The following is a 19,222-nucleotide window of genomic DNA, read 5'->3' as shown; positions in this document are numbered from 1 at the left end:
ACCCAGGAAACAAACCAATATCTCCTGCATTGGTAGGCGAGTTCTTTACCACTGAGCTACCTAAGAAGTGCAGACATCACCAGTATCCCTCTGAAAATGTCGTGTCATCCCAAGGAGCCTAACCCGAGGATCAGAGGCAAAAACTATCAACAATTTCCAGAAATTAGAACGGCCCCCATTTGGTGAATCTCTGAAAGCCAAGTTTGCTGAATCACATTGAAATCCGTTTCCATGATGATAGTGATTAATCCTTACTGAGTGCTGGCGCTGTGCTAAGTGCTTCAGAGTCATTGTTTCATTTTATCCTTAGAGCAGCTGCTTCCTCAGTGTCTGAGCCTATATTATCTTCAACTTATGGGTGAGGACATTGAGCTAATGATACTAATACTAGCTACAATATTAGTATTGTAGCTAATACTCTTGCAGTGACATGGGTTGGAAATGGTGCAAGTGGAGTTTGAACCCATATCTAACTCCAGGGTCTCTCTTCTTGACTTTCATACTTCATCCTGGAAAAGACTGATGGTAGAAGGATGCAGAGGAGGAGGTGAGTGATGACGAGGCTATTGATGATAAGTGGTGGTGATGTGATGGAGATGGAGATTGTGGTGAAGGTGACGATGGTGATAGCGATGGTGAGGGGGATGATGGCAATACCAATGGTAATGATGGCGATAATGATGATCATGAACATGGTGATGGTGAGGGTGATGGTGATATCATGGTGGTGGTGATGTGATGATGATGATTCTGGTGACAGTGATGATGGTAGTGATGCTGATGCTGATGGTGGTGATGGTGATGGAGATGATGGTCTTGGTAATAATAGTGATATCATCATTGAGAATAGCCAAAAGTCAGATCTGATGAATGAGAAGTTGGAGAAAGAGAATGATGTCTTGGATTCAAAATCAGGAGTCAATAAATAGAAGCGATTTACTTCTTTCTTTTGTGTCCATACCTTCACTCTGAGAGTAGTTCCCAAGGATGAGCAACCACAATATCCTAGATATGGGCACCTCAGAGGAATAGACTGGTCCCCCAGTACGGTGACCAACCATGTCAGTTTGCCCGGAACTGAAAAGGTTCCTAGGATTGGGGACTTTCAGTTTTAAAACTGAGACAGTCTGGACAAAACCAGAGTGAGTTGGTTACTCTTCCTCCCAAATTGACTTTGGGGTTACAAACAGTCATGGTCTGTTGTAGTTATTTAAAGACCATCTTTTTGCTTTATGGTTTCCTGGTGGCTCAGATGGTAAAGAATCTACCTGCGGTGCAGGAGACCTGGATTTGATCCCTGGAACAGGAAGATTCCCTGGAGGAGAAAATGGCTGGCCACTCCAGTATTCTTACCTGGAGAATTCCATGGACAGAGGAGCCCGGCGGGCTACAGTCCATGGAGTTGCAAAGAGTTGGACGCTACTCAGCAATTTACTTTTAACTTTTGTTACTTTACAAGCAGAGATTCTTAAGATTCTGTTGACTATAAGAAAAGAGATCAAACCAGTCAATCCTAAAGGAAATCAGTCTTGAATATTCTTTGGAAGGACTGAAGCTGAAGCTCCAATACTTTGGCCACCTGATGCGAAGAGCTGACTCATTAGAAAAACCCCTAATGCTGGGAAAGATTGAAGGCAGGAGGAGAAGGGGATGAACGGAGGAGGAGATGGTTAGGTAGTATCACCGACTCCATGGACACAAGTTTGAGCAAGCTCTAGGAGTTGGTGATGGACAGAGAAGCCTGGCATGCTACAGTCCATGGGGATGCAAAGAGTCGGACATGACTGAGTGACTGAACTGAACTGAAGGACCGTAAGAAGGCCTTTGTCTGAATCCAGCCTGAAAGTGAATTTTATTTGGTGTCTTTATATATATCACTTGGGAGATTTCACACAAATAAATCAATCCATATTCCTGACTTCTCTCAAAAGAATCAGAAGATCTAGAAATCCGTGGCCCAAATTCCTTTAGGCAGTAACTAATGGAGCCCTCGGATCAGCATGAACTAGGCTTCATAATAGTTTATACCGAATCTGCTTCACCCATTTGTTTTGCCTGCCCAAATTCTGTAGGCATCTCAGTTGAAATAATGCATATAATTTGCACAATGCTTGGCACTTAAGAAGTACTTGACTATTTTATTTTGATTCCTCCTAACTAGTTATACCTCTCAACTCAAGAATATCACAATCCTTCAGCAATAGAAAGGAATGAAGTGTGTTGCACATTACAACACGTTTGAACCTTGAAAGCCTCATGCTAAGTGAAAGAAGCTAGTCACAAAAGACTCCATATTATATAATTCTATTTCTGTGAAATGTCAGACTAGGCAAATCCATAAAGAAAGAAAGAAACTTTATTGTTGCCTGGTCTGGGAGGGATCAGGGGAGACAGCTAGGAGATTCAGGGTGTCTTTTTAGGGTAATGAAATGTTCTAAAAGTGATTGTGGAGATGGTGGCATCATTCTATAAATCTATTAAATATTATTGGATTATACACTTTAAATGGGTAAATGGTGGAGCATGTGGACTATGTCAAAGAAGCTTTTTTTTTAAAGTTCAGCTCTAAGTGCAAATACTGCACCCTTCCGAGGTCATAACATTATCAAAAGGTGAGGCCTGGCTGCTCGCCTCTCAAAAGCCAACAAAGGGGCCAGGTTGGTGGAAAGGCATGTTTGCTTTATTTTGGATCCAGCAACCAGGGAGTAGGGCAGACACCTGTCCAAAGGCCAAATCCCCCCACTGACAACACAATCAGTGGGCAAGCGCTTTTGTAGACAGAAGAAGGAAGCTCCGTGCAGAAATAGCACAGTCAGCTTTGACAGTCATCATGAAATTGGTCATCAGTAGTCCGATCTGCATCATCTTAATTTTGCAGTTAATCTTCAGTTTCAGGGTCAGTTTGTTTCCATTTCTTTGAGGTCAGTATTCAGCACTGTGGCCACTTATGTCATGACTACAGTCTGGTCATCACGTAGTTAACTTCTGCACCTGGTGGGGGTTTCAGTATCAAGAGAGCTCAGAGGAGATGGCTCCGAATATTATCTATGTAGCTCTTGAGAAGAAACTGAAACATCCTTGAATATGCTTAATGAGTACATTATTAGTATTATTATTAGGTCCCCTTTGACTGTTTTCCTTTGTTTCTGCATGATCTCACTTCTCTGATTAAACTTATTCTCAGACAATAGCAGGCTGTAGACTTGGAGAAGTAGGGGCAAAGACCACAGGTTCCTGCTCGTTTCAGTCTGAAGGGATGAGGAGAGACACAGAAGGCTCGTGGTGCAGGGTGGGTGGGGTGGGGTCTTGAACCAATCCCTGGTGGGAATGCAGACTCTAGAGGCAAACAGCCCAGGTTTGAATCCTGAAATGGGGACCACCAGTCCATCCTGGCACCAGGTTCCTCCCTTGTTTCAACCACATTTCAACTCCACCCCAGCCAGGGAGATGGGTCTCCCTTCACACAACTGGTTTCAGCCTTAAACCTCTGTCTACATCATCATCTCCACGGGGACACATCTTCTGTCAACTTCCTCACTGACCCCTGTCCACCACCTCCTTCGATAATAATAATAAACTAGTAATTGCTGATGTGTCCTCCCAGTAGCCCTATGTGATGGGTGCTGGGCTGGATATGATGACCAGATCCTACCCTCTGAAAACAATGAATGTGACCTTATTGGGAAATGGGTCTTTGCTGATGTGATTAAGGTAAGGATCAAGGTGAGATCATGGTGGATCAGGGTGGCCCTAAATCCTACCAGAGCATCCTTCTAAGAGATGAAAAAGGGGGTCCCAGAGACACAGAAGAAGGCCATGTGAAGCAGAGGCAGAGATGGAGTGATGTGGCCACAAGCCAAGGATTGCCAGGGATGTGGCCTCCACAAGAAGCTGGAAGAGTCAGGAAGGGTGGGGCATCTTGGCTCCTGGAGACTTTCAGCCTCCAGAACCGAAAGAGAATAAATGTCTGTTGTTTAAAGCCATCAAGTTTATGAAGATCTGTAACAGTAGCCATGGGAAACTCAAACAGGATGGTACTCTTTTTTAAATACTTTTATTTATTATTTACTCCTGGTTGTGCTGGGTCTGTCGTTGCTACAGGCGGGCTTTCTCTAGCTGTGGTTTTTCGTTGTGGTGGCTTCTCTTGCTGCAGAGCACGGGTTCTTGAGCGTGCAGCCTTCGGTAGCTGCAGCACGTGGGCTCTGTAGTTGTGGTTCCCAGGCTCTAGAGCACAGGCTCAGTAGTTGTGGCACTAGGGTTCAGTTGCTTCACAGTGTGTAGGATCTTCCTGGACCAGGGATCAAACCCATGTCCCCTGCATTGGCAGGTGGATTCTTTACTACTGAGCCTCCAGGAAAGCCACGGGATGGTACTCTTATTATCCCCTTTTTAAAGAGGAGGAAACTGAGGACCAGAAAGGTTAAGTAATTTACCAAAGACACACAGCTAATGAGTGGCACGCCATGGATTTGAATCAGAGTGTCACCTTGTCTACCCCACCCCAACCCCCAAGACAGCTGGGCAGAGACCCAGGGAGGGTTTCGGCGACCATTAGACAAACAGGAGGGTAGCGCCTGATGTTTGATTATCTGAAGGTTGCTCTGTCCTTATTACAGTAATCATCTCTCACCGACCCTCAGAGAAGCCTCCTTCCTTGAATTTGCCAGAAAAACCGCAGAGGCGACAAACTAGCTCTTATTCCCTTAATCATTCGAAAGGGAGAAACAAGGTCTCTTTTCTCCCCAGGCTCTTATTTATCCAATATGTCAGGAAGTCCGCGTGGGACACAGGATTTTTACGACCAGATTACTGCTTATGCTTCTCGAAATGAAATTTACAAAGCTGAGCCTCGGCAGAGGAAACTAGAACATTTCTTCACTAATTTGCAAAAGGTCTGTTTTAATCGCAGGGATCAGCCCAGGGGCAGCCGGGGAGGCTCTTGGCTGCTGCTGCCTGGCTGTGCCCTTTTGATGTGGACCTCACATTCTAATGGATTCTCCCAGACTCCTCAGCAGACACACTCGTTAAGGATTAAGGAGGAGGTGATGAAACCTTGGCTGAGGGACTCGGCTCACCCGGGGCAGAGAGAAACCACCCAGCCAATAGCTCCAGTGCACACGCCAGAGCCTGCATCTGGTACCCCGACAGCTCATAATTCAGACACTGTATTTACTGGCATTGACAAGAGGCAGATTTTTTTTTAATCCCAATTTTACAAGGATATTTGAGATAGGGAATGTGAAATACTTCTAATTATATATGTTCGTGTGGATAATGAATTTAAATGGTTGATATCATAAAACGTATTATTGTTATGTTTGTTCCATCATGCTGCTTTTAACTACCCTTCTCATTTTCTTCAGATTTTTTTTGGTTGGCCATGGGCCAGAATGCCTCCTTGCTGTCTTATTATCTGGTTCTTTCCAAATTCTACAGATTAAATTTGATGCTAGAGCAATGGTTCCATGAATCTAAGATTGACCATACTAATTCATTTAATTCTCAAGTGTTAGGGGAATTGAAATGCTTGATAGAGTTAGACATTGGGAGATGCAAATTAAAACACAATAACACTCATTCAGTTCAGTTCAGTCGCTCAGTCATGTCTGACTCTTTGTGACCCTGTGGACTGCAGCACACCAGGCCTCCCTGTCCATCACCAACTCCTTGAATGTACCCAAACTCATGTCCATTGAGTCAATCTCTGTCGTCCCCTTCTCCTCCCACCTTCAGTGTTTCCCAGTATCAGGGTCTTTTCCAATGAGTCAGTTCTTCACATGAGGTGGCCAAAGTATTGGAGTTTCAGCTTCAACATCAGTCCTTCCAATGAACACTCAGGACTGATCTCCTTTAAGATAGACTAGTTGGATCTCCTTGCAGTCCAAGGAATTCTCAAGAGTCTTCTCCAACACCACAGTTCTAAAGCATCAATTCTTCGGCGCTCAGCTTTCTTTATGGTCCAATTCTCACATCCATACATGACTACTGGAAAAGCCATAGCCTTGACTAGACGGACCTTTGTTGGCAAAGTAATGTCTCTGCTTTTTAATATGCTGTCTCATTTGGATGGCTAAAATAAAAAAAGATGGATAATAAGTGTCAGCATGGATGTGAGGAAATGAATCTCTGTACTGGTGGCGGGAATGAGAAACCATTGTTGGAAAACGGTTGGGCAGTTCATGGACACATTAAATGTCCACTTGCCATACAACAGTGATGCTACTGCCAGATGAGAGAAATGAAAGTACCTGCCCACACAGAGACAGATGGGCAAACATTACAATACAACACCATTCATCATCGCCAACTACTGGAAATTAATGCAAATATCCCTCCACTTGAGAAGAGTAAACAAATTGAGGGGTAGTCAGGGGACTGAACACTGTTTGGCAATAAAAAGGGAAAACACCCCTGATGAACCAAGCAACTGGGATGAAAGAATCCAAGCACAAAAAAAATTACATACTGTAAGAGTCCATCATATGAAATTTCTAGGAAAGACACATCTTTAGAGACAGAAAACTGATCAGTGATTTTCAGGGGCCTGTATAGAAACAGAAATTAACTGCAAATGCTTCAAGGGGAACTTAGGCTGATTGGAAATGTTCTGAAAAGGGATGGTGGTAATTTTCCCACAGTTACATAAAGTCACGAAACTAGTTGAATGGTTAAACTAGTTGAAATGGTTAAACTTTACAGGGTGTATATTTTACCTCAGAAGGGCTCGGGCAGCCAACAGGACTAAGGGAGTAAATTCCATTCTACCCTGATTGAGGGCTGCCGACTGCGGCTTATGTTTGTTTAGAAAAGTCAGTGCCAGATAAAACCTCTCCGTCGGCTGCAGTGCTTGTACTACCGAGGTCCCCACTAGGGGGCGGTATCATCCATTACTTACGCGGTCCATGTCGACGTATAACTACGAGTTCAGTTCAGTAGCTCAGTCATATCCCACTCTTTGCAACCCCGTGGACTGCAGCATACCAAGCTTCCCTGTCCATGACCAACTCCCAGAACTTGCTCAAACTCATGTCCATTGAGTTGGCGATGCCATCCAACTATCTCGTCCTCTGTCATCCCCTTCTCCTCCCACCTTCAGTCTTCCCCAGCATCAGGGTCTTTTCCAATGAGTCAGTTCTTTGCATCAGGTGGCCAAAGTATTGGAGCTTCAGCTTCAGCAGCAGTCCTTCCAATGAATATTCAGGACTGATTTTCTTTAGGGTTGACTGTTTGATCTCCTTGCCATCCAAGGGACTCTCAAGAGTCTTCTCCAACACCACAGTTCTAAAGCATCAATTCTTTGGCATTCAGCTTTTTTTATGGTCCAATTCTCACATCCGTACACGACTACTGGAAAAATGATAGCTTTGACTAAACGGACCTTTGTCAGCAAAGTAATTTCTCTGCTTTTTAATATGCTGTCTAGGTTGGTCATAGCTTTTCTTCCAAGGAGCAAGCGTCTTTTAATTTCATGGCTGCAGTCACCATCTGCAGTGATTTTGGAGCCCAAGAAAATAAAGTCTCTCACTGTTTCCATTGTTTCCCCATCTGTTTGCCATGAAGTAATGGGACCGGATGCCATGATCTTCGTTGTTTGAATGTTGAGCTTTAAGCCAGTTTTTGCACTCTCCTCTTTCAGTTTCATCAAGAGACTCTTTAGTTCTTCTTCACTTTCTGCCGTAAGGGTGGTGTCATCTGCATATCTGAGGTAACTGATATTTCTCCTGGCAATCTTGATTCCAGCTTGTGGTTTATCCAGCCTGGCATTTCACATGATGTACTCTGCATATCAGTTAAATAAGTAGGGTGACAATATACAGCCTTGACGTACTCCTTTCCCAATTTGGAACCAGTCCATTTTTCCATGCCTAGTTCTAACTGTTGCTTCTTGACCTGCATACAGATTTCTCAGGAGGCAGGTCAGGTGGTCTGGTATTCCCATCTCTTTAAGGATTTTCCCCAGTTTGTTGTGATCCACACAGTCAAAGGCTTTGGTGTAGTCAATAAAGCAGAAGATTTTTTTGGAATTCTCTTGCCTTTTCTATGATCCAGCGGGTAACTATAGCCAAGTAGGATTCATGCCCCTCCCTCCCACCCCTTCCCCACCACCAGTGAGGGCACAGCACCTAAACTCGGCAACTGAATACTCTGATCCTTGACTGCCGCAAAACAACTACTGACCTTCGTCCATTAGCGTCTCCATGACAAGACACGGCAGCCTTTGTTGCCCAGATTCAGTCATGGGACCTGCCCTGTTCCCCAGCCTGACCACCAGTTCTGAGTCCCAAGATCCTTCTGACGAATTCCCTGTTGGCTTCAGTTATCCAGAGTTCATTTCTGTACTCACAACTGCAAATCCTTACTTGATAAAACCTCTCCATATGATTTTTTCTGGTTGTGTTGGGTCTTCTTTGCTGCGTGGGCTTTTCTCTAATGGTGGTGAGTGTGGACTACTCTCTGGTTGCAGTCCACAAGGTTCTCATTGCAGTGGCTTCTCTTGTTGGCTTTATTTTTTTTTTTAATAATTATTAAATTTCAGGTATACACGTGCTCCCCATCCTGAACCCTCCTCCCTCCCCCTCCCCATACCATCCCCCTGGGCCGTCCCAGTGCACCAGTTGGCTTTAGGCACACGGGCTCCGTAGCTGTGGCACACAGTCTTAGCACGGCATGTGGGATCTTCCCAGATCAGGGATCAACCCCACGTCTCCTGCATTGGCAGGCAGATTCTTTACCACTGCGTCACCAGGGAAGCCCTCTCTATACAATTTTGATGGGCATGGAGAAAAACCACCTACACGATTCTCTCCCCTGAGAGCCCAGGGCTTAGTCTCAAAAGTTCACCATTGGTAACTCATGCCTCTGAGTTAGTACTTATTTCCCTTTTCCTGTGGTTCTCACTGACACCCCAGTGTCCCCAGCAGGGGTCGTCCAGTGAGTTCAGTCCATTGTGCTTGAACATGAGTGTGTTTACTGGAGAGTCCGCTTGTTTCCAGGTGGCTGCCATGCCTGGATTCTCTGGGAATTGTGTCACCACAATCCAGCTCCCACAAATCCCAAGACCTGGGATTTTGGTGATGCACAAAATGTATCTATCACACTCACACAAGGCTTGATGCAAGTCAATCTGGGGTCTACTCCATTCAGTAACTTAGGGATTTGACTCACACCATCTTGTACCCAAAGTTACCCTCTCCACGGGAAAAGAAAGCAAAGAGCTGGCCCTCTGGCTTTTATCTGCCTTAGCCTCAAAAGGATATACATCAATTGCACTCATGTTTTACTGGCTGAAAGGCGTCTGGACACCTGTTCTCCTCAGGGACTCGGGCAAGACAGGAGGTCCAGGGAGCAGAAGCAATGTAGGGACCACTGACTACATCTGCCCCTCCCCCATAATATTGCTGGCGTGGGCTCTGATCTCAGGACTGGCCTTTGAAGCATCTTTGACTCAGCAATTCATCTGTCTATGCTTCCGGGAGGCAAAAATATTGAAAACGAAAAATGACTAGAACTTTGGAGAAATAAAGTACGTTTCTTATTTCTCAGCTGCCTCCTTTCTTAGCTAGGTGGCAAAAAAAAAAAAAAAAGTGACATTACCCAGGGAAGTTGATACCTTCTATTCCACGTGCCATCCCAAAGGGCAATCCCATGTAATAACTCAATTACAGCCCTGGACCTTGTGGGGACACTTGCCTTCTTAAATTGAATTGTTTTCTTGTTTTAAATGAACATTTTGGAATAGAATCTCCATCTTGTATTAGAAGCAAATAGATGGATAAGTAAAGTTGGGCTCCCACACCCCGATCTGCACTGAGGATGAATTGAAGGTAAATGAGATGGGAGTTGGGTTTCCCGGTGCTGACAGAACCCAGAATTATCGGTCTGTTACTGCTAGCCCACAGTGCTGTTAGCGGAGGTCCTCGGGGAGGGAGGGAAATTTGCTCAGCTACCGTGTGAGACAAGTTGCAACTCCGCAGGATTGATCTGTTAAAGGGTTTACTATTGTGCGTCGGTGTTTCTTCCATGCTAACTGCTGGCAGAAACTTGAAGCTGCAATCCGAAGAGGAATGAAGCTTGTTTTTCACTTTTCCTGATTGAGGTAGTTAGCACAGTCCTCTACAACTGGAAACCCACATGGTCATTTCAGCAAGACCAGCTCCTTTTCGTCTTCTGACCTTCTGGGTACCCACCCAAGAAAACCTGTGAAGACTCACGGAAGAGTCATTAAGAAGTAATTGCTGCAGACTTCCCTGGTGGTCCAGTCGCTGAGACTCCGTGCTCCCAATGCAGGGTGGCTGGGTTCAATCCCTGTTCAGGGAACTAGATCTGGAATGCCACAATTAGAAAAATTCCAAATGCTGCAACTAAGACCCAGTGCTGCCAAATAAATATTAAAAAAAAAAAAGTTTGTGGGACGACCCAGAGGGATGGTATGGGGAGGGAGGAGGGAGGAGGGTTCAGGATGGGGAACACATGTATACCTGTGGCGGATTCATTTCGATATTTGGCAAAACCAATACAATATTGTAAAGTTTAAAAAAAAAAAAAAAAGTTCTTGCTGGACCACTTTCAACCGGAGATTAGGGCGTCACGGAGGCCACATGCCCAGGAAAGTGCAAAACATTGTTTGCTGCCTTTTATTTTCCACGTGCACTGGGTGCAAAGAAGGACGGAATTCGAGCTCTTTTCCTATTGGATTGGAACAGGCTCCAGCCAATCAGAACAGACCAGAGATGTGACGCTGACCAATCAGAAAGGGCGCTGGTGACCCCACAGAATATCAGCAGTAGGTGTGACTCTCCATCTGTCAGATCAGGTGTGCAGAAACAAAGCGTCACTGGCTCTCCTGTAAGTTGCCCCGATTTCTCACTCTCACTTCACATTCCATCAGGCCAGTAAAACCCAAGTTCATCTCAGTCCTTATTGGAATCTCTATCTCTTGACATTTTTGTTACAGTCCCTGACTTTCCCACTGCCCAGGCCAGTGCTGCAGCAGTGAGATCCATCTGGGTTCCTGGTCCTGACCCACACAGGTGTCCCCGAGCCTGCTTCATTTCTGGATCGTGATCTCTGTGCCTACAGTTGTCTCTACACGGAACCCAAGGCCCCAGGCTCTTTGCCAAGGTTGGCATCATTAAGCAACAAACAGCTCCTTCTAAGATCTTGATTTTGTTCCCCAGGGGAAACAGGACAACATTCCTCTTCTATCCAAATCAAGGCCGCTTTCAAAAAGCCCTCCAATTTTCTTCCCCAAAATGCTTTTAGAGGGCTTCCCTGATGGCTCAGCAGTAAAGAATCCACCTGCCAATGCAGGAGACGCAGGTTTAATTCCTGGATCGGGAAGATCCCTTGGAGGAGGGCATGGCAACCCACTCCAGTATTCTTGCCTGGAGAATTCATGGACTGAGGAACCTGGTGGGCTACAGTTCATAGGGTTGCAAAAGGATTGGATGTGACTTAGTGACTAAACAGCAACAACCAAAACAAAATGTTTTTAGAACCTCAAACTAGACAGACTTGCAGACAGTATCTTTTTCCTCATCTCTTCCCCACGAGATGGAGAGGAGGACGCCTTCTTTCATGGAGCCCCCATCCCAGACGTGGCTCTAAAGTTGACAAGAAATACATGGTGTCATGGGCGATCAGGGCCATGGAGCTCACAGCAGAAAATGGGGATGGGGGCGATGAGGGTGGGGCGGTGTCGTTTGGACAAAGATGCTCAAGGAAGAGGATGAAGCCATGTAGGTGTCTGGGGAAAGTATTCCAGGCAGGACAGTGGGTGCAACGATTCTGCCATACTCAAGGCCCAGCACAGAGACAGTGGAATCTGGAAAAGCATGTGCAAGGGAATGAGGTAGAAGAAGAAACCAAAGAGACCAAGAGCCTCCTGATCCTGCAGGACTTTCCCTCTCACTCTCTGGGGTGGGAACCAGGAGAAGGTTTAGGCAGAACAGGATGGTATTTCATCCCTATCTGCTGTGTGGAAACTAGATTCTCTCAAAATAGGATCCAGCCAAGGTCCATCTAGTCAAAACTATGGTTTTTCCAGTAGTCATGTACGGATGTGAGAGTTGAACCATAAAGAAAGCTGAGTGCTGAAGAATTGGTGCTTTCAAACTGTGGTGCTGGAAAAGACTCTTGAGAGTTCCTTGGACTGCAAGGAGATCAAACCAGTCAATCCTAAAGGAGATCAGTCCTGAATATACATTGGAAGGACTGATGCTGAAGCTGAAGCTCCAGTACTTTGGCCACCTGATGGGAAGAGCCGATTCATTGGAAAAGACCCAGATGCTGGGAAAGATTGAAGGCAGGAGAAGGGGACAGCAGCAGATGAGATGGTTGGATGGCATCACCAACTCAATGGGTATGAGTCTGAGCAAACTCCAGGGAGTAGTGAAGGATAGGGATGCCTATCATGCTGCAGTCCATGGGTCTCCAAGAGCTGGACACCACTGAGCAACTGAACAACAACAACAAAACAACCTGGGTTAGGTAGTGCTGGAACCGGGTGACATCCTCCTCCACATGTCAAGGGGTCCCTTGTTGGCTGTGGGGTGGGGTCTGTGCCAGGATCAGAGCCCATCCTATACAAGGATCTTTTCCTGTTCCCCAAAATGGGAAAGGAGACAAGCTCGCCTCACAGCATCCCATTGATTGTACTCTGAAAATCAGAAGAGACACGAGTTCCAACAAAGACCTCCTGTGCTAAGGAAGAGTCGGCCAGGAAGGGTCACTCATTAAGATGCAGCTGGAAAGGCAGCCAGTGGGCTGAGACTATAATTAATGAGACACCGTCTAGGAACGTCCAGGGCTCAGAACACAGCGTTCTGAGAGTCACAACAAGCAACATTCACAGAAGAAGGAACGGGGGTGTCACCCGAGTGCCTGGAAGTGGAAAGCAGACCGAGGACCCTGGGACAGACGCCTGCCCCGTGGTCAGCATCTGCTCAGCCCAGCCTCTGGGCTCAGACCTGAGGCAGAGGCCTCTTACCGCCTCTGTTGCTTTATGAAATGACAGTAAAAATTCCTTCCCTCTGCCCAGATGCCAGAGAGATGAATCGTATAGGATTTTTAAAAGTGCTTGGACCACTTTGGAGGAAAGGAGATTCATAAATTTGGAGGATTATTGTAACTTTTACAGTGCAAAGAAATTAAAGACAATTCATCTTAAGAAACAGTCTAGGTAATTACCTGTTTTCAAAAGGCTTTGGGAACTTCCCTGGTGGTCCAGTGGTTAAGACTCCATGCCTCCAATGCAGCGGGGGAGTGGGTTCAATCCCTGGTGAGGGAACTAAGATCCCACGTGCCAAATGGCACAGCCAAAAAAGTAAATAAATAAAAAGACATTTTCACATCCCCACTCCTAGGTATCCACATCAGAGAAATGACAACCTTCATCCACATAAAAAACTTGAATTCAAATAGTTGTAGCATCATTATGCATAGTAGCCAGGAAGTGGTCCAATAACAACCCAAATGGCCCTCAGTTAATGCATGGATACATGCAATGAGGTCTGTTCATACTCTGGAATATTATTAGGCAATAAAAAAGAGTGAAGCACTGACACAGACTTTAACACAGATGAACCTCAGAAACATGATTCTGAGTGATATAAGCCAGACACAAAGACCATACAATGTACGATCCCTTTTATAGGAAGTGTCCGGAAGAGGCAGATTCATGGAGACGGACAATAGATTGGTGGTTGCCAGGGGCTGGGAGGAGGAGAGGTGGGGGAGTGACCACTAATGGATATAGAGTTTCCTTTATGGGGGATGAAAATGTTTTGAAACTAAATAGAGGCGATGATGGGGCTTCCCTGGTGGCTCAGTAATAAAGAGTCCACCTGCCAATGTAGGAGACATGGGTTCGGTCCCTGATCTGAGAAGATCCCATGTGCGACACAGCAACCAAGCCTGTGTGCCACAACTTCTGAGCCTGCGCTCTAGAGCTCGGGATCCGCAGCTACTGATCCTGTGTGCCCTCGAGCCCGTGCTCCACAACAGGAGAAGCCACAGCAAAGAGAAGCTTGCACAATAAACTCGAGAGGAAGTAGCCCCGGCTCACCACAACCAGAAACAAGCCTGCACAGCGATGAAGACTCAGCACAGTCAAAAATAAATAAATAAAAAGAAAATGATTACCCGATGGTATTTTTAAAGGCCCTTCCCTGAGATGTTTAATATATGCATCTGCTTTTTCAAAGTCAGTGTACAGTATCTTTATGGATATTGATGTCAGAGAGTATAAGGGGCTCAGAATCGGGGTTCCATCGCTGCTCACCCCCTCATTCCCAGACTTACCATTTGTAGATTCTTTAGCTAGCTACTTGAACTTTCTGCGACTCCGTTTCTTTCTTTTTTAAACTGAAAGATAATCGCTTCACTATGTTATGTTAGTTTCTTCTGTACAATACAGTGAATCAGCCATATGTACTTACATCTATATGTGCATACATATATACATACCTCCCCTCCCTTTGGAACCTCCCTTCCACCCCAACCCCTCTAGGTCTGCAACTCCATTTTCTCACCTAGGACAGTGGGCAGGGGCGGTGGGGGGAGAATGGAGTTACCTGCTTCTTGGGATTGTTGGGAGGGAAGGAAGAAATCAGCACAGGAAAGAAGGCTGGAAGAGCATGCAGTACTTGGAAAGGCTTGGAATCATGGCGGGCTATGAGGCGGCCCGTGGTGGGATTGGTACTGTCGCTGGTCAGGGCAGTGTGGACAGGTTCAGTTCTGCATCAGCTCAGAGGGCTGTTCTACATAAAGGAGGGAGCTCATGGGAGGGCTTGGCTGTCGGAAGATGGGAGGATTCAAGTACAAGTGCTCTGGGCCTCTGTTTCCCCTACTGTGGCAACATCAACCCTTTCCACTCTGCCATGTTGATGATCAAAGTGGCAATATCCAGTAATTTCCCTGGTGGTCCAGTGGCTAAGACTCTGCACTCTCAACGCAGGGGGCCCAGGTTCAATTCCTGGTCAGATAAGATGGCCCCACATGCTGCAACTAAGAGTTTGTGTGCTACAACTAAAAACCAACATGCCGCAACAAAGATTGAAGGTCCCATGTGTGGCAGCTAAGACCTAGTGCACCCAAGTTAAAAAAAAAAGTCAAAAAAGGGGCAATAATCCACATGAAAGTTCTCTGCAAAGGATGAAAGAAAGACATTGTTATGGATTTAATGATGCTCCCCCACAAAAAAAGAGATATTGAAGTCCTAACCCTCAAAATCCATGAATGTGACCTTAGTTGGAAAGAAGGTTTTTGCAGAAATCATCAACTTAAAAAGAGATCATTAAGGTAGGCCCTCATCCAACAGGACCAGTCTCCTTGTGTGTGTGTGTGTGTGTGTGTGTGTGTATTAGTCGCTCAGTCATGTCCAACTCTTTGCGACCCCATGAACTGTAACCCACCAGGCTCCTCTGTCCATGGGAATTCTCCAGGCAAAAATACTGGAGTGGGTTGCCATTCCTGTCTTCAGGGGATCCTTCTGACCCAGAGATTGAACCTGGGTGTCCTGCATTGCTGGCAGATTCTTTAACATCTGAGCCACCAGGGAAGCCCCAGTGCCCTTATAAGAAGGGGGGATTTGGATATAGACCCCACAAGGAGAAGACCACAGATGATGGAGGTAGAGATTGGAGTGATGTGTCTACAAACCAAGGAGCTCCAAGGACTGCCGACCATGCCCAGAAGCTGGAAGAGGCAGAGAAGGATCCTCTGGGAGAAACCTGTGGGGCTGAGACGTGAGGGGCCCCAACCAGTTTCAGAGGGAGTGTGGTCCTGCCAGCACCTTGATTTTGGACTTCTGGCCTCCAGAGCTGTGAGAGAAGAAGTTTCTGCTATTTTAAGCCCCTCAGTTTGTGATCCTTTATAAAAACACCGCTAGATTGTTGGTAGAGACATGCATGGACTTTGAGACTGTCATACAGAGACAAGTCAGAAGGAAAAAAACAAATATCATGTAGTAATGCGTATATCTTGGAGAAGGAACTGGCAACCCACTCCAGTATTCTTGCCTAGAGAATCCTCATGGACAGAGAGGAGCCTGGCAGGCCACAGTCCATGGGGTCACAAGAGTCGGAAATGACTTAGCAACTAAACCAATGCGTATATGTGAAATCTAGACAAATGGTGCAGATGAACCTATTTCCAAGGCAGGAATAGCACGCAGACGTAGTGAACAGACATTGTGGACGCTGGTAGGGGAAATGAGGGGATGGAAAGAATTAGCAGAATGGCGTTGACATATATACACTGCCATGTGTAAAATAGCTAGCTAGTGGGAAGCTACTGTAGAGCACAGGAAGCTCTGTGATGACCTAGACGGATGAGATTGGGAGGTATGAGGGAGGCGGTATATGTATACATATAGCTGATGCACTTCATGGTACAGCAGAAACTAACACAATGTTGTAAAGCACCTAAACCCCAAGTTTAATTTTTTTTAAAAGAAGGGTCCTGGAAAATTAACACAGACATAAACATAAATGATGATGGTGATGATGATGATGTTTCCTGTGAATGCCTGACACATTGTAGTTGCCCAATAAATACAAGCAGGTCTGATTATTTATGATCATCCCCTGGGACCTGTGAACGAGCCAGTAGGCTCTTCTGGCTCAGCTGCAAAAGCCCCCTACTGCACTCTGCATTTCAACACTGGGCTGAGATACCTTCTGTTTATGGACACGGACCTTCCGTTGGTCCACTAGACCAGGGGCCCCCAACCCCCGGGCCACAGACCAGTACCAGTCTCTGGCCTGTTAGGAACTGGGGCACACAGCAGGAGGTGAGCGGTGGGTTAGCAAGTGAAGCTCCATCTGTGTCTACAGCCACTCTCCATTGCTCCCATTACCACCTGAGCTCAGTCTCCTGTTCAGATCAGCACCAGCGTTAGATTCGCAGAGAAGTGTGAACCCTACTGTGAACTGCGCATACGAGGATCTAGGTTGCTTACTCCTTATTAGAATCATCCTGAAACCATCCCCCTCCCCATCATCAGTGGAAGAACCGTCTTCCACGAAGCCAGTCCGTGGTGCCAAAAAGGTTGGGGTCCGCTGCATGAGACCATTGTGCTGAGATTTCCAGAAGGAATTGCAAAATGAAGACAAAGAGATGACAGAGGAGAATGTGGGTGGACCTGTGGGGTCAGTGATGGAGGAGACCTTTTCTCTTGCTCCTTGGAATGTTAGGAAGAGAAAGCTTTCCCCTGGGATACACCCTCTCCTCTTTCCTGACCTCTCCACCTCCCAGCCCTCACTGCTCCTTGGAAATCCCAAAGCTGTTGCAAAGTGGAAATGATGAGAATATTATTTTCTGTTTCCCCATCAGCCATGCATTTCCCCATTGGCATCTCTGGGAGCATTTTAAAAATCAATTCTACCCTCCAAAATCGCACAGAACTCTTGGGGATCATTTCATTAGGAATGGGAGAGAAACAGGCAGTGTAGTTGGTCAGCAAGTCCAATCTAGCCCACTCCATCAGGCCTGCGGTTCGCACACCAACCGGTAATAAGGTTTCCCTTCTCTCCCTGATGAGAAAAATTGCCACAGAGCTGGGTGTCTGCACTCAGCCTGGTTAGAGGGAAAATTACGTTAGCGGGAGGAATTTCCAGAGGCCGCCCCTTCAATGCCTGTGTGTGTGTACATAATGTATTCTTCATCACAGGATTATGTAAATAGCGGTCACACCTAACAAAGTCAGCCTGTTAATCAGATGGCACTTCCCTGGGCTCATCTGCCCTGAATCCAGAACCCTCATTTCAAGCACGCTCACTAATCAGCATGGCTGCTGGGCTACCATGCATCATTTTAACTAGGACGCCTTGAATTGGGAAAATGAAGCGCCCTCTTAGAGTAATATTCCTAGTGCTGTAAATTAACACTGAATTGTCTATCTCTGCTTGGCCCTTCTCTCATAATAGCCCTGTTGTCAGCCTTGTACCCACCACCACCAGGCAGAAACAATAGGATTGCTACCATTCCCTGCCATTCTCCAAGTGCAAGCCATCTAGCTCCCTTGCCATGGAGTCACCTTCTGGTTACAAAACTGGAAATGTTGTGTGCAAGTATAGTGAATAATCTTTGTTCACCATCTCAAGCATACAAAGAAATATCTACATGGATTAGCATTGGGTTCAGTATAACAGGAAAAAATCAAAACTAGTAGCTGAAACATGGTTTATCTCAGGTACTTAAGTAAGTCTAAGACTACTCCTTAGGCATCAGAGATTAAGACTGCTCCTGTCTTGCTACCCCACAATCCGCTATGGGTGGCTTTCATTTTCAAGTTTTTCTCATGGCCCAAGATGGCTGCTAGTGTTTCAGCCATTGCGTGTGTATTCCAGGTAGCAGAAAGAAGGAAAAGGGCAAAAAGAACATATCACATACCTAGTCCAGCTCCCATTAAACAAATTTCCAAAAATGTTGCAGAACATTGCTGCTGCTTGCGTTTAAACTAGAACAGTGGTTCTCAAACTTTTCAACAGCATCAGAATCATCCGGAGAGACTTTAAACAAAGCTGAATGGGCTCCACCGTCAGAGTTTCTAACTAAGTGTATCTTGGATGGCAACCGAGTTTTTTTTTTTTTTTTCTAACATGTCCCCCAATAATGCTGAGTCTACTAGTCCAGACACCACACTTTGAGAATCATTTTGGGGCTTCCCTGGTCTTGAACCCTATTCCGTGGTCACCCCCAGTGGCAAGAGAGACCGAGTTTAGACTTCTCTGAGGTGGGTACTCTTCCCCACTCCACCTGCCAAAAATTCATGGTTCAGTTACCAAAGAAAAGAAGATAATGGGTATTGAGTACCAGCTAACCCCTTTTGGCTACAATACTTTAGGGCTTTTTTCCTCCGAACCTGTTCAATTTATGTGTCTATCCTCTGCCTTTTTCAAGCCACCACTGGGGTCCAGAGATCTTTGCTGTTTCTCTATAGTCGTACCAGACAACCACTGTCTCTTGCTTCTTTCCAGAGGTGCCATCCAATAACAGGACATTTGTTCCCTCTCTCTCTCTCGAAATCCAAAGACCTCTTTCTCACAGACTGATCTTCCCAGAACCTGCCACATGAGCTGGGGGAGCTTCCAGCTGCCTCAAATCTTCCTCCAACTGTGCTGTGTGTTTTCCCAACCCACTGCATTTCAGCCAAGATGGAGGAAGAAACCTTGGGTTTTTTCCTACTCACATACTTTTTTTTTTAAAAAATGGAGTATAG

The 19,222-nt window shown here is 45.8% G+C and overlaps 1 protein-coding gene across 1 annotated transcript in view; it reads left to right on the top strand.

Moving 5' to 3' along the window:
- TMEM132C (transmembrane protein 132C) overlaps positions 1-19,222 on the top strand; it is a 454,537-nt gene that overhangs the window by 382,119 nt on the left and 53,196 nt on the right. The window lies entirely within an intron of this gene.

The sequence above is a fragment of the Bos javanicus genome, chromosome 17 (assembly GCF_032452875.1).
Source record: "Bos javanicus breed banteng chromosome 17, ARS-OSU_banteng_1.0, whole genome shotgun sequence".
In the NCBI taxonomy this organism is placed as follows: Eukaryota; Metazoa; Chordata; class Mammalia; order Artiodactyla; family Bovidae; genus Bos; species Bos javanicus.
Note: the sequence above shows the minus strand (reverse complement) of the source record. Positions and strands in the feature narration are given on the sequence as shown.